The sequence below is a fragment of the Mobula birostris genome, unplaced genomic scaffold (genome assembly GCF_030028105.1).
Source record: "Mobula birostris isolate sMobBir1 unplaced genomic scaffold, sMobBir1.hap1 scaffold_2196, whole genome shotgun sequence".
In the NCBI taxonomy this organism is placed as follows: domain Eukaryota; kingdom Metazoa; phylum Chordata; class Chondrichthyes; order Myliobatiformes; family Myliobatidae; genus Mobula; species Mobula birostris.
In genome coordinates this window covers 12,501-25,000 of record NW_027275244.1, presented here as the reverse complement: position 1 = coordinate 25,000, position 12,500 = coordinate 12,501, and positions in this window count along the sequence as shown.

Here is a 12,500-nt window from a genome sequence, read left to right as displayed (position 1 = left end):
AGCAAGGAGTTTCTGATGAACCTCGGCCGGGACATTTTGACGGCGGGGCAAGAACTAGTTGTTATTGAGGGCGAAGGGTTTGTCCTCAGCGGGTTGATTGTCGAATTGTCGGGACTGCCGGGCCGGTTAGCGATTTGCCCGGCCGGCTTGGTTAACCATTAGCCCGAGCCGGGTTGGTTACCGAATTGTCTGGGTTGGGCTTGGTTAACCATTTGCCCGGGCCGGGTTGGTTAGCGAATTGCCATGGTTGGGTTGGTTATCGAATTGTCGGGTTTGGGCTTGGTTAACGATTTGCCCGAGCAGGGTGGGTGAACGCATTGTCAGGAGCGTGCGCGGTTGGTTCACGAAACTGCCTGTTCCGGGTTTCTAGAGCGTTGTCAGGCCCGGCCGGCCGGGTTAGCGGCTTGCCAGACCCAACTTGACGAAATTCAGTGCGGCGCGGGTAAACGGCGGGAGTAACTATGACTCTCTTAAGGTATATAAGGAGGGGGGCCCATGGGCCAGGAAGGAGTTTCTGATGAACATCGGCCGGGACATTTTGACGGCGGGGCAAGACGTCGTTGTTATTGAGGGTGAAGGGTTTGTCCTCAGCTGGTTGATTGTCGAATAGTCGGGGCTGCCGGGCCGGTTACCGATTTGCCCGGCCGGCTTGGTTAACCATTTGCCCGAGCCGGGTTGGTTAATGAATTGCCATGGCCGGGTTGGTTAACGCAGTTTCAGGGTTGGGCTTGATTAACGATTTGCCCGAGCAGGGTTGGCTAACGCATTGTCAGGAGCGTGCGCGGTTGGTTCACGAAACTGCCTGTTCCGGGTTTCTAGAGCGTTGTCAGGCCCGGCCGGCCGGGGTAGCGGGTTGCCAGACCCAACTTGACGAAATTCAGTGCGGCGCGGGTAAACGGCGGGAGTAACTATGACTCTCTTAAGGTAAGGAGGGGGGCCCATGGGCCAGCAAGGAGTTTCTGATGAACCTCGGCCGGGACATTTTGACGGCGGGGCAAGAACTAGTTGTTATTGAGGGCGAAGGGTTTGTCCTCAGCTGGTTGATTGTCGAATAGTCGGGGCTGCCGGGCCGGTTACCGATTTGCCCGGCCGGCTTGGTTAACCATTTGCCCGGGCCGGGTTGGTTAACGAATTGTCAGGTTTGGGCTTGGTTAACCATTTGCCCGGGCCGGGTTGGTTAGCGAATTGTCATGGTTGGGTTGGTTAACGAATTGTCGGGTTTGGGCTTGGTTAACGATTTGCCCGAGCAGGGTGGGTGAACTCATTGTCAGGAGCGTGCGCAGTTGGTTCACGAAACTGCCTGTTCCGGGTTTCTAGAGCGTTGTCAGGCCCGGCCGGCCGGGTTAGCGGCTTGCCAGACCCAACTTGACGAAATTCAGTGCGGCGCGGGTAAACGGCGGGAGTAACTATGACTCTCTTAAGGTAAGGAGGGGGGCCCATGGGCCAGCAAGGAGTTTCTGATGAACCTCGGCCGGGACATTTTGACGGCGGGGCAAGAACTAGTTGTTATTGAGGGCGAAGGGTTTGTCCTCAGCGGGTTGATTGTCGAATTGTCGGGACTGCCGGGCCGGTTAGCGATTTGCCCGGCCGGCTTGGTTAACCATTTGCCCGAGCCGGGTTGGTTACCGAATTGTCTGGGTTGGGCTTGGTTAACCATTTGCCCGGGCCGGGTTGGTTAGCGAATTGCCATGGTTGGGTTGGTTATCGAATTGTCGGGTTTGGGCTTGGTTAACGATTTGCCCGAGCAGGGTGGGTGAACGCATTGTCAGGAGCGTGCGCGGTTGGTTCACGAAACTGCCTGTTCCGGGTTTCTAGAGCGTTGTCAGGCCCGGCCGGCCGGGTTAGCGGCTTGCCAGACCCAACTTGACGAAATTCAGTGCGGCGCGGGTAAACGGCGGGAGTAACTATGACTCTCTTAAGGTATATAAGGAGGGGGGCCCATGGGCCAGGAAGGAGTTTCTGATGAACATCGGCCGGGACATTTTGACGGCGGGGCAAGACGTCGTTGTTATTGAGGGTGAAGGGTTTGTCCTCAGCTGGTTGATTGTCGAATAGTCGGGGCTGCCGGGCCGGTTACCGATTTGCCCGGCCGGCTTGGTTAACCATTTGCCCGGGCCGGGTTGGTTAACGAATTGTCAGGGTTGGGCTTGGTTAACCATTTGCCCGGGCCGGGTTGGTTAGCGAATTGCCATGGTTGGGTTGGTTAACGAATTGTCGGGTTTGGGCTTGGTTAACGACTTGACCGTGCAGGGTTGGTTAACGCCTTGTCAGGAGCGTGCGCGGTTGGTTCACGAAACTGCCTGTTCCGGGTTTCTAGAGCATTGTCAGGCCCGGCCGGCCGGGTTAGCGGCTTGCCAGACCCAACTTGACGAAATTCAGTGCGGCGCGGGTAAACGGCGGGAGTAACTATGACTCTCTTAAGGTAAGGAGGGGGGCCCATGGGCCAGCAAGGAGTTTCTGATGAACATCGGCCGGGACATTTTGACGGCGGGGCAAGACGTCGTTGTTATTGAGGGTGAAGGGTTTGTCCTCAGCTGGTTGATTGTCGAATTGTCGGGACTGCCGGGCCGGTTACCGATTTGCCCGGCCGGCTTGGTTAACCATTTGCCCGAGCCGGGTTGGTTACCGAATTGTCAGGGTTGGGCTTGGTTACCCATTTGCCCGAGCCGGGTTGGTTAATGAATTGCCATGGCCGGGTTGGTTAACGCAGTTTCAGGGTTGGGCTTGATTAACGATTTGCCCGAGCAGGGTTGGCTAACGCATTGTCAGGAGCGTGCGCGGTTGGTTCACGAAACTGCCTGTTCCGGGTTTCTAGAGCGTTGTCAGGCCCGGCCGGCCGGGTTAGCGGGTTGCCAGACCCAACTTGACGAAATTCAGTGCGGCGCGGGTAAACGGCGGGAGTAACTATGACTCTCTTAAGGTAAGGAGGGGGGCCCATGGGCCAGCAAGGAGTTTCTGATGAACATCGGCCGGGACATTTTGACGGCGGGGCAAGACGTAGTTGTTATTGAGGGTGAAGGGTTTGTCCTCAGCTGGTTGATTGTCGAATAGTCGGGGCTGCCGGGCCGGTTACCGATTTTCCCGGCCGGCTTGGTTAACCATTTGCCCGGGCCGGGTTGGTTAACGAATTGTCAGGTTTGGGCTTGGTTAACCATTTGCCCGGGCCGGGTTGGTTAGCGAATTGTCATGGTTGGGTTGGTTAACGAATTGTCGGGTTTGGGCTTGGTTAACGATTTGCCCGAGCAGGGTGGGTGAACACATTGTCAGGAGCGTGCGCAGTTGGTTCACGAAACTGCCTGTTCCGGGTTTCTAGAGCGTTGTCAAGCCCGGCCGGCCGGGTTAGCGGCTTGCCAGACCCAACTTGACGAAATTCAGTGCGGCGCGGGTAAACGGCGGGAGTAACTATGACTCTCTTAAGGTAAGGAGGGGGGCCCATGGGCCAGCAAGGAGTTTCTGATGAACCTCGGCCGGGACATTTTGACGGCGGGGCAAGAACTAGTTGTTATTGAGGGCGAAGGGTTTGTCCTCAGCTGGTTGATTGTCGAATTGTCGGGACTGCCGGGCCGGTTACCGATTTGCCCGGCCGGCTTGGTTAACCATTTGCCCGAGCCGGGTTGGTTACCGAATTGTCAGGGTTGGGCTTGGTTACCCATTTGCCCGAGCCGGGTTGGTTAATGAATTGCCATGGCCGGGTTGGTTAACGCAGTTTCAGGGTTGGGCTTGATTAACGATTTGCCCGAGCAGGGTTGGCTAACGCATTGTCAGGAGCGTGCGCGGTTGGTTCACGAAACTGCCTGTTCCGGGTTTCTAGAGCGTTGTCAGGCCCGGCCGGCCGGGTTAGCGGCTTGCCAGACCCAACTTGACGAAATTCAGTGCGGCGCGGGTAAACGGCGGGAGTAACTATGACTCTCTTAAGGTAAGGAGGGGGGCCCATGGGCCAGCAAGGAGTTTCTGATGAACATCGGCCGGGACATTTTGACGGCGGGGCAAGACGTAGTTGTTATTGAGGGTGAAGGGTTTGTCCTCAGCTGGTTGATTGTCGAATAGTCGGGGCTGCCGGGCCGGTTACCGATTTGCCCGGCCGGCTTGGTTAACCATTTGCCCGGGCCGGGTTGGTTAACGAATTGTCAGGTTTGGGCTTGGTTAACCATTTGCCCGGGCCGGGTTGGTTAGCGAATTGTCATGGTTGGGTTGGTTAACGAATTGTCGGGTTTGGGCTTGGTTAACGATTTGCCCGAGCAGGGTGGGTGAACACATTGTCAGGAGCGTGCGCAGTTGGTTCACGAAACTGCCTGTTCCGGGTTTCTAGAGCGTTGTCAAGCCCGGCCGGCCGGGTTAGCGGCTTGCCAGACCCAACTTGACGAAATTCAGTGCGGCGCGGGTAAACGGCGGGAGTAACTATGACTCTCTTAAGGTAAGGAGGGGGGCCCATGGGCCAGCAAGGAGTTTCTGATGAACCTCGGCCGGGACATTTTGACGGCGGGGCAAGAACTAGTTGTTATTGAGGGCGAAGGGTTTGTCCTCAGCGGGTTGATTGTCGAATTGTCGGGACTGCCGGGCCGGTTAGCGATTTGCCCGGCCGGCTTGGTTAACCATTTGCCCGAGCCGGGTTGGTTACCGAATTGTCAGGGTTGGGCTTGGTTAACCATTTGTCCGAGCCGGGTTGGTTAATGAATTGCCATGGCCGGGTTGGTTAACGCAGTTTCAGGGTTGGGCTTGGTTAACGATTTGCCCGAGCAGGGTGGGTGAACGCATTGTCAGGAGCGTGCGCGGTTGGTTCACGAAACTGCCTGTTCCGGGTTTCTAGAGCATTGTCAGGCCCGGCCGGCCGGGTTAGCGGCTTGCCAGACCCAACTTGACGAAATTCAGTGCGGCGCGGGTAAACGGCGGGAGTAACTATGACTCTCTTAAGGTAAGGAGGGGGGCCCATGGGCCAGCAAGGAGTTTCTGATGAACATCGGCCGGGACATTTTGACGGCGGGGCAAGACGTCGTTGTTTTTGAGGGCGAAGGGTTTGTCCTCAGCTGGTTGATTGCCGAATTGTCGGGACTGCCGGGCCGGTTAACGATTTGCCCGGCCGGCTTGGTTAACCATTTGCCCGAGCCGGGTTGGTTAGTGAATTGCCATGGCCGGGTTGGTTAACGCAGTTTCAGGGTTGGGCTTGATTAACGATTTGCCCGAGCAGGGTTGGCTAACGCATTGTCAGGAGCGTGCGCGGTTGGTTCACGAAACTGCCTGTTCCGGGTTTCTAGAGCGTTGTCAGGCCCGGCCGGCCGGGTTAGCGGGTTGCCAGACCCAACTTGACGAAATTCAGTGCGGCGCGGGTAAACGGCGGGAGTAACTATGACTCTCTTAAGGTAAGGAGGGGGGCCCATGGGCCAGCAAGGAGTTTCTGATGAACATCGGCCGGGACATTTTGACGGCGGGGCAAGACGTAGTTGTTATTGAGGGTGAAGGGTTTGTCCTCAGCTGGTTGATTGTCGAATAGTCGGGGCTGCCGGGCCGGTTACCGATTTTCCCGGCCGGCTTGGTTAACCATTTGCCCGGGCCGGGTTGGTTAACGAATTGTCAGGTTTGGGCTTGGTTAACCATTTGCCCGGGCCGGGTTGGTTAGCGAATTGTCATGGTTGGGTTGGTTAACGAATTGTCGGGTTTGGGCTTGGTTAACGATTTGCCCGAGCAGGGTGGGTGAACACATTGTCAGGAGCGTGCGCAGTTGGTTCACGAAACTGCCTGTTCCGGGTTTCTAGAGCGTTGTCAAGCCCGGCCGGCCGGGTTAGCGGCTTGCCAGACCCAACTTGACGAAATTCAGTGCGGCGCGGGTAAACGGCGGGAGTAACTATGACTCTCTTAAGGTAAGGAGGGGGGCCCATGGGCCAGCAAGGAGTTTCTGATGAACCTCGGCCGGGACATTTTGACGGCGGGGCAAGAACTAGTTGTTATTGAGGGCGAAGGGTTTGTCCTCAGCTGGTTGATTGTCGAATTGTCGGGACTGCCGGGCCGGTTACCGATTTGCCCGGCCGGCTTGGTTAACCATTTGCCCGAGCCGGGTTGGTTACCGAATTGTCAGGGTTGGGCTTGGTTACCCATTTGCCCGAGCCGGGTTGGTTAATGAATTGCCATGGCCGGGTTGGTTAACGCAGTTTCAGGGTTGGGCTTGATTAACGATTTGCCCGAGCAGGGTTGGCTAACGCATTGTCAGGAGCGTGCGCGGTTGGTTCACGAAACTGCCTGTTCCGGGTTTCTAGAGCGTTGTCAGGCCCGGCCGGCCGGGTTAGCGGCTTGCCAGACCCAACTTGACGAAATTCAGTGCGGCGCGGGTAAACGGCGGGAGTAACTATGACTCTCTTAAGGTAAGGAGGGGGGCCCATGGGCCAGCAAGGAGTTTCTGATGAACATCGGCCGGGACATTTTGACGGCGGGGCAAGACGTAGTTGTTATTGAGGGTGAAGGGTTTGTCCTCAGCTGGTTGATTGTCGAATAGTCGGGGCTGCCGGGCCGGTTACCGATTTGCCCGGCCGGCTTGGTTAACCATTTGCCCGGGCCGGGTTGGTTAACGAATTGTCAGGTTTGGGCTTGGTTAACCATTTGCCCGGGCCGGGTTGGTTAGCGAATTGTCATGGTTGGGTTGGTTAACGAATTGTCGGGTTTGGGCTTGGTTAACGATTTGCCCGAGCAGGGTGGGTGAACACATTGTCAGGAGCGTGCGCAGTTGGTTCACGAAACTGCCTGTTCCGGGTTTCTAGAGCGTTGTCAAGCCCGGCCGGCCGGGTTAGCGGCTTGCCAGACCCAACTTGACGAAATTCAGTGCGGCGCGGGTAAACGGCGGGAGTAACTATGACTCTCTTAAGGTAAGGAGGGGGGCCCATGGGCCAGCAAGGAGTTTCTGATGAACCTCGGCCGGGACATTTTGACGGCGGGGCAAGAACTAGTTGTTATTGAGGGCGAAGGGTTTGTCCTCAGCGGGTTGATTGTCGAATTGTCGGGACTGCCGGGCCGGTTAGCGATTTGCCCGGCCGGCTTGGTTAACCATTTGCCCGAGCCGGGTTGGTTACCGAATTGTCAGGGTTGGGCTTGGTTAACCATTTGTCCGAGCCGGGTTGGTTAATGAATTGCCATGGCCGGGTTGGTTAACGCAGTTTCAGGGTTGGGCTTGGTTAACGATTTGCCCGAGCAGGGTGGGTGAACGCATTGTCAGGAGCGTGCGCGGTTGGTTCACGAAACTGCCTGTTCCGGGTTTCTAGAGCATTGTCAGGCCCGGCCGGCCGGGTTAGCGGCTTGCCAGACCCAACTTGACGAAATTCAGTGCGGCGCGGGTAAACGGCGGGAGTAACTATGACTCTCTTAAGGTAAGGAGGGGGGCCCATGGGCCAGCAAGGAGTTTCTGATGAACATCGGCCGGGACATTTTGACGGCGGGGCAAGACGTCGTTGTTTTTGAGGGCGAAGGGTTTGTCCTCAGCTGGTTGATTGCCGAATTGTCGGGACTGCCGGGCCGGTTAACGATTTGCCCGGCCGGCTTGGTTAACCATTTGCCCGAGCCGGGTTGGTTAGTGAATTGCCATGGCCGGGTTGGTTAACGCAGTTTCAGGGTTGGGCTTGATTAACGATTTGCCCGAGCAGGGTTGGCTAACGCATTGTCAGGAGCGTGCGCGGTTGGTTCACGAAACTGCCTGTTCCGGGTTTCTAGAGCGTTGTCAGGCCCGGCCGGCCGGGTTAGCGGGTTGCCAGACCCAACTTGACGAAATTCAGTGCGGCGCGGGTAAACGGCGGGAGTAACTATGACTCTCTTAAGGTAAGGAGGGGGGCCCATGGGCCAGGAAGGAGTTTCTGATGAACATCGGCCGGGACATTTTGACGGCGGGGCAAGAACTAGTTGTTATTGAGGGCGAAGGGTTTGTCCTCAGCTGGTTGATTGTCGAATTGTCGGGACTGCCGGGCCGGTTAACGATTTGCCCGGCCGGCTTGGTTAACCATTTGCCCGAGCCGGGTTGGTTAATGAATTGCCATGGCCGGGTTGATTAACGCATTGTCAGGGTTGGGCTTGGTTAACGATTTGCCCGAGCAGGGTGGGTGAACGCATTGTCAGGAGCGTGCGCGGTTGGTTCACGAAACTGCCTGTTCCGGGTTTCTAGAGCGTTGTCAGGCCCGGCCGGCCGGGTTAGCGGGTTGCCAGACCCAACTTGACGAAATTCAGTGCGGCGCGGGTAAACGGCGGGAGTGTTGGTTAACGAATTGTCAGGGTTGGGCTTGGTTAAGCATTTGCCCGAGCCGGGTTGGTTAGCGAATTGCCATGGTTGGGTTGGTTAAGGAATTGTCGGGTTTGGGCTTGGTTAACGACTTGACCGTGCAGGGTTGGTTAACGAATTGTCGGGGTTGGGCTTGGTTAACGATTTGCCCGAGCAGGGTTGGTTAGCGAATTGTCAAGGGTTCGGCTTGGTTAACGACTTGACCGTGCAGGGTTGGTTAGCCCATTGTCAGGAGCGTGCGCGGTTGGTTCACGAAACTGCCTGTTCCGGGTTTCGAGAGCGTTGTCAGGCCCGGCCGGCCGGGTTAGCGGCTTGCCAGACCCAACTTAACGAAATTCATTGCAGCGCGGGTAATCGGCGGGAGTCGCTTGGTTAACGTTATGGCCGGGCCAGGCTGGTTAATCAATTGTCCAGGCCCGGTTGGTTACCCAATTGGCCAGGCCGGGGTGGATAACGAATTGGCCAGTCTCGGTTGGTTAACCAATTGCCCGGGCCGGGCCGGGTTGGTTAACGAATTGTCCGGGTCAGACTGGTTAACGAATTGGCATGTCCGAGTAGGTTAACGAATTGCCAGAGCCAGCTTGGTTAACGAATTGTCCGGCTGGGTTGGTGCACTCATTGCCAGGACAGGGTTGTTTAATGAATTGTCCGTTCCCAGTTGGTTCACGAATTGGCAAGGCCAGGGTGGTTAAGGAATTGTCCGGGCCAGGTTGGTTAACGAATTGCCCGTCCTGGCTGGTTAACGAATTGTCAGGGTCAGGTTGGTTAACGAATTGCCATGGCCGTGTAGGTTAACGAATTGCCAGAGCCAGCTTGGTTAACGAATTGTCCGGCCGCGTTGGTTAACGAATTGTCCGTTCCCAGTTGGTTCACGAATTGGCAAGGACAGGGTGGTTAACGAATTGTCCGGCCGGGCTGGTGCACTCATTGCCAGGACAGGGTTGGTTACCGAATTGTCCGTTCCCAGTTGGTTCACGAATTGGAAAACCAGGGTGGTTAAAGTATTGTCCGGGCCTGGTTGGTTAACGAATTGCCCGTCCTGGTTGGTTAACGAATTGTCCGGGTCAGGTTAGTTAACGAATTGCCAGGGTCTGGTTGGTTACCGAATTGTCCGGCCGGGTTGGTGCACTCATTGCCAGGACAGGGTTGGTTGACGAATTGCCCGTCCTGGTTGGTTAACGAATTGCCAGGGTCTGGTTGGTTACCGAATTGTCCGGCCGGGTTGGTGCACTCATTGCCAGGACAGGGTTGGTTGACGAATTGCCCGTCCTGGTTGGTTCACGAATTGCCAGGGTCTGGTTGGTTACCGAATTGTCCGGCCGGGTTGGTGCACTCATTGCCAGGACAGGGTTGGTTAACGAATTGTCAGGGTCAGGTTGGTTAACGAATTGCCATGGCCGGGTAGGTTAACGAATTGCCAGAGCCAGCTTGGTTAACGAATTGTCCGGCCGGGTGGTTAACGAATTGTCCCGGCCAGGTTGGTTAACGAATTGCCAGAGCCAGCTTGGTTAACGAATTGTCCGGCCGGGTTGGTGCACTCATTGCCAGGACAAGGTTGGTTAACGAATTGCCCGGTTCCGAATGGTTAACGAATTGCCCGGTCCCGTTCGGTTCACGAATTGCCCGCCCGCTGATTGTTAACTTTTCGCACCGGCGGGGGATGGCTTGGGTAACGAGCCTCCAAGATCTGTCGGTTAACCATTTGCCCGGTGGCAATTCGTTAACCAAGTCCGCTCCGGAAGTCTGGATGGGGGTCGGATTTGCCGGCCGAGGCCGACCCGGAGTTCCAGAGGCTCGGCCGCCGGGGTCAGATTCGGCCGCCCCTTTGACACATGCAATTTCTGTACGGGGGCATTGGCGGGGTTCCTGCAGATATATAGGGAGGCCGTTTTCACGAGTTGTTGAAGTATTCGGTAGATGGCACCGGCCTCCCCAATTGGTTAACCCGGGCCACGCGGCAGCTTTTCCGCACGATTCCGAAGATTGCCGGTATGGATTTTCGGACAAATACCCAATTGCGGAAGTCTGTCAGCGGGACCTATTCGCAGGCCCATGCCGGCCGAGGGGCGGCATTTTCCGTATGACTACCGGTGCTCCGGCCGCCGAATGGAAACCTTGCCCGAATGAATTTCTGACAAAGTCCCGAGGCGGGAGCCAGTAAGGGGACGTATTCGGCGGGCCGTGCCGGCCGAGCGGCGGCATTTTCGGAGGGACAACCGCAGGTCCCGCCGTCGATCCGAGACCTTGGCTGAAGAGTCGAAAGTAATCTAAGTCCCGACTCGGAAGTCAGAATGAAGGCGACTTCGGGGCCCTCCTGCCGACCGAGGCGGCCGATCGACGGCGGCACTACCGGAGGGCCGCCCGCCGAGCCAGCCGCGTGCCCTCGGCGCCACGCCGGTTAACCAATTGCCGTCGGAAGCCTGTGAAGGTCGGATCTGCCCCGTCGGGCGGGCCCGAGGTGCCCCGCGACCGGCATGAGCTCCGGGCGTCGTGCCGCCGGTTTGACACATGTCATTGTTGCACGGTCTGTCGCGGCTCTGGTTAACGAGTTAGGCCCGGAAGTCACTATGGGGGTCGGATTTGCCCCGCCTGGCGGGGCCAGAGTGCGACCTTCCCGGCAGGACTTCCGGGAGGCATCCCGCCGACTTGACACATGCAATTTCTGTACGGGGGGATTGGCGGGGTTCCCGGAGATTTACGGGAACACGTTTTCCAGACACACTTAGCAGGGTGACTAGTGGTACGGTTGACACAGTGCAGAGTTCTAAGTGAGCCTTACTCAATTGTGACTCAGTAAGCGGGAGGCCGGGCGAGCTCCGACTTACAATGATAAAAGCTTTTTTTCGCTATTTCCGAAAAAAATGACAAAGTCCAAGAACGCAGCGGGGGCTGCGGACAGACAGAGTCTGAGCGCGGACCGCGGGCGGCGGCCGGCAGACCGACGGTGGCAAAAGCTTTATATCGATCCGAAAAGCAAAGAGGCATTGTGTGTACCAAGACGGAGAAGGGACAAGCCTGCCGCTGGTGCCCTCGCGAGTGTCGTCTGCGTTAGACCTCTGTTCCCCGATCGATCCGGCTTGGTCGGTCCTACCTTTGGGAGAGGCCGAGTGGAAGCGACGGTCTCGACACGTGCGCCGAACTTCCGTGCTCGGCTCGTTACCATCTCCGGAGGTGGGCAGGTGGGTCTGCCGCGGGGCGGCCCGATTGCCGACCGAGGGCTTCATGCTTTGGGCGGAATTGACGTTGGGCATTCGCACGTTTGCACCACGATCGATTGACGGAGTCTCCCGCCGGCGGACGGGACTGCTGTGCGCATAGATGACGGGGGCCGGTCGAACGACCGTCGACCATCCCGAGAAGGCAGCTACACCCACGCGCATATACCTAGGCGGTGAAGGTGCGGACCTCACCGGCGCGATCGACGGGGTGGGATGGCGAGGCGTTCACCGGCGCGGCGTTAGGCCCTGGGCCGACGGAGGCGAGCGGCGACCGTCGACCGTCCTGAGAGCCAGCTCGGCGGAAGGGTGCGGGTGCGGACCTCACCCAGCGACGCGGCTCGATAGGGGATGGCGCGGCACTGCGACGACAGACATGGCCCGAGAGAGCAAGGGACGGGCGCGCCGGCCGCAGCAGCACTCTTTCGCGCCGTAGGGGCAAGGCGAAAGAGTCGGGAGAGTTCCATAGGCCAGAGTGGCAGGGAGATGCCCGGTTCAGCCTGACTCAACCGAAGCGTTGATCCTCGGTCACCAACGAGAGGAAGGAGAGGCTCTGCGCGCGCGGTGCTACCGACTGACGGCCGGCCGATGTGCGATTTCCAGAAGGTCGGGCGGCACCCGCGCGTTCCCTCCCCGCTCCAGCAGAGGCCGGAGACGTCCGGTCGCCAGAGCGGTCCGCGTGCAGCCTCCGGTTCCGCGAGAAGGCTAGTGTCCTCGGGACGAGGAGAGCCTTGTGAGCGGTCCGGCGGGCGGTGCAGCAAATTGTCGGTACGTTTCTCGGCATTGTCATATACGAATCCTGAGAGAGAAAGAGAAAAGGGGTGTCCGCGACGCGTACGTGGGCCAAGGGCGCGTGCGGCGCCGCGACACCCAGCGGATCCCTGCAATGGAGGGGACCGCCGATGGCTGAACCGAGCACCAACCTACCCCGGCGGCGGGGAGGCCACGTGCACGAGCGCGGCAGCTTACCTGGCGCACGACCGACCCCCCCCCCCCCACCCCCTCGCGCATCTGGCGGCGGGCGGACGGGCGGGGCG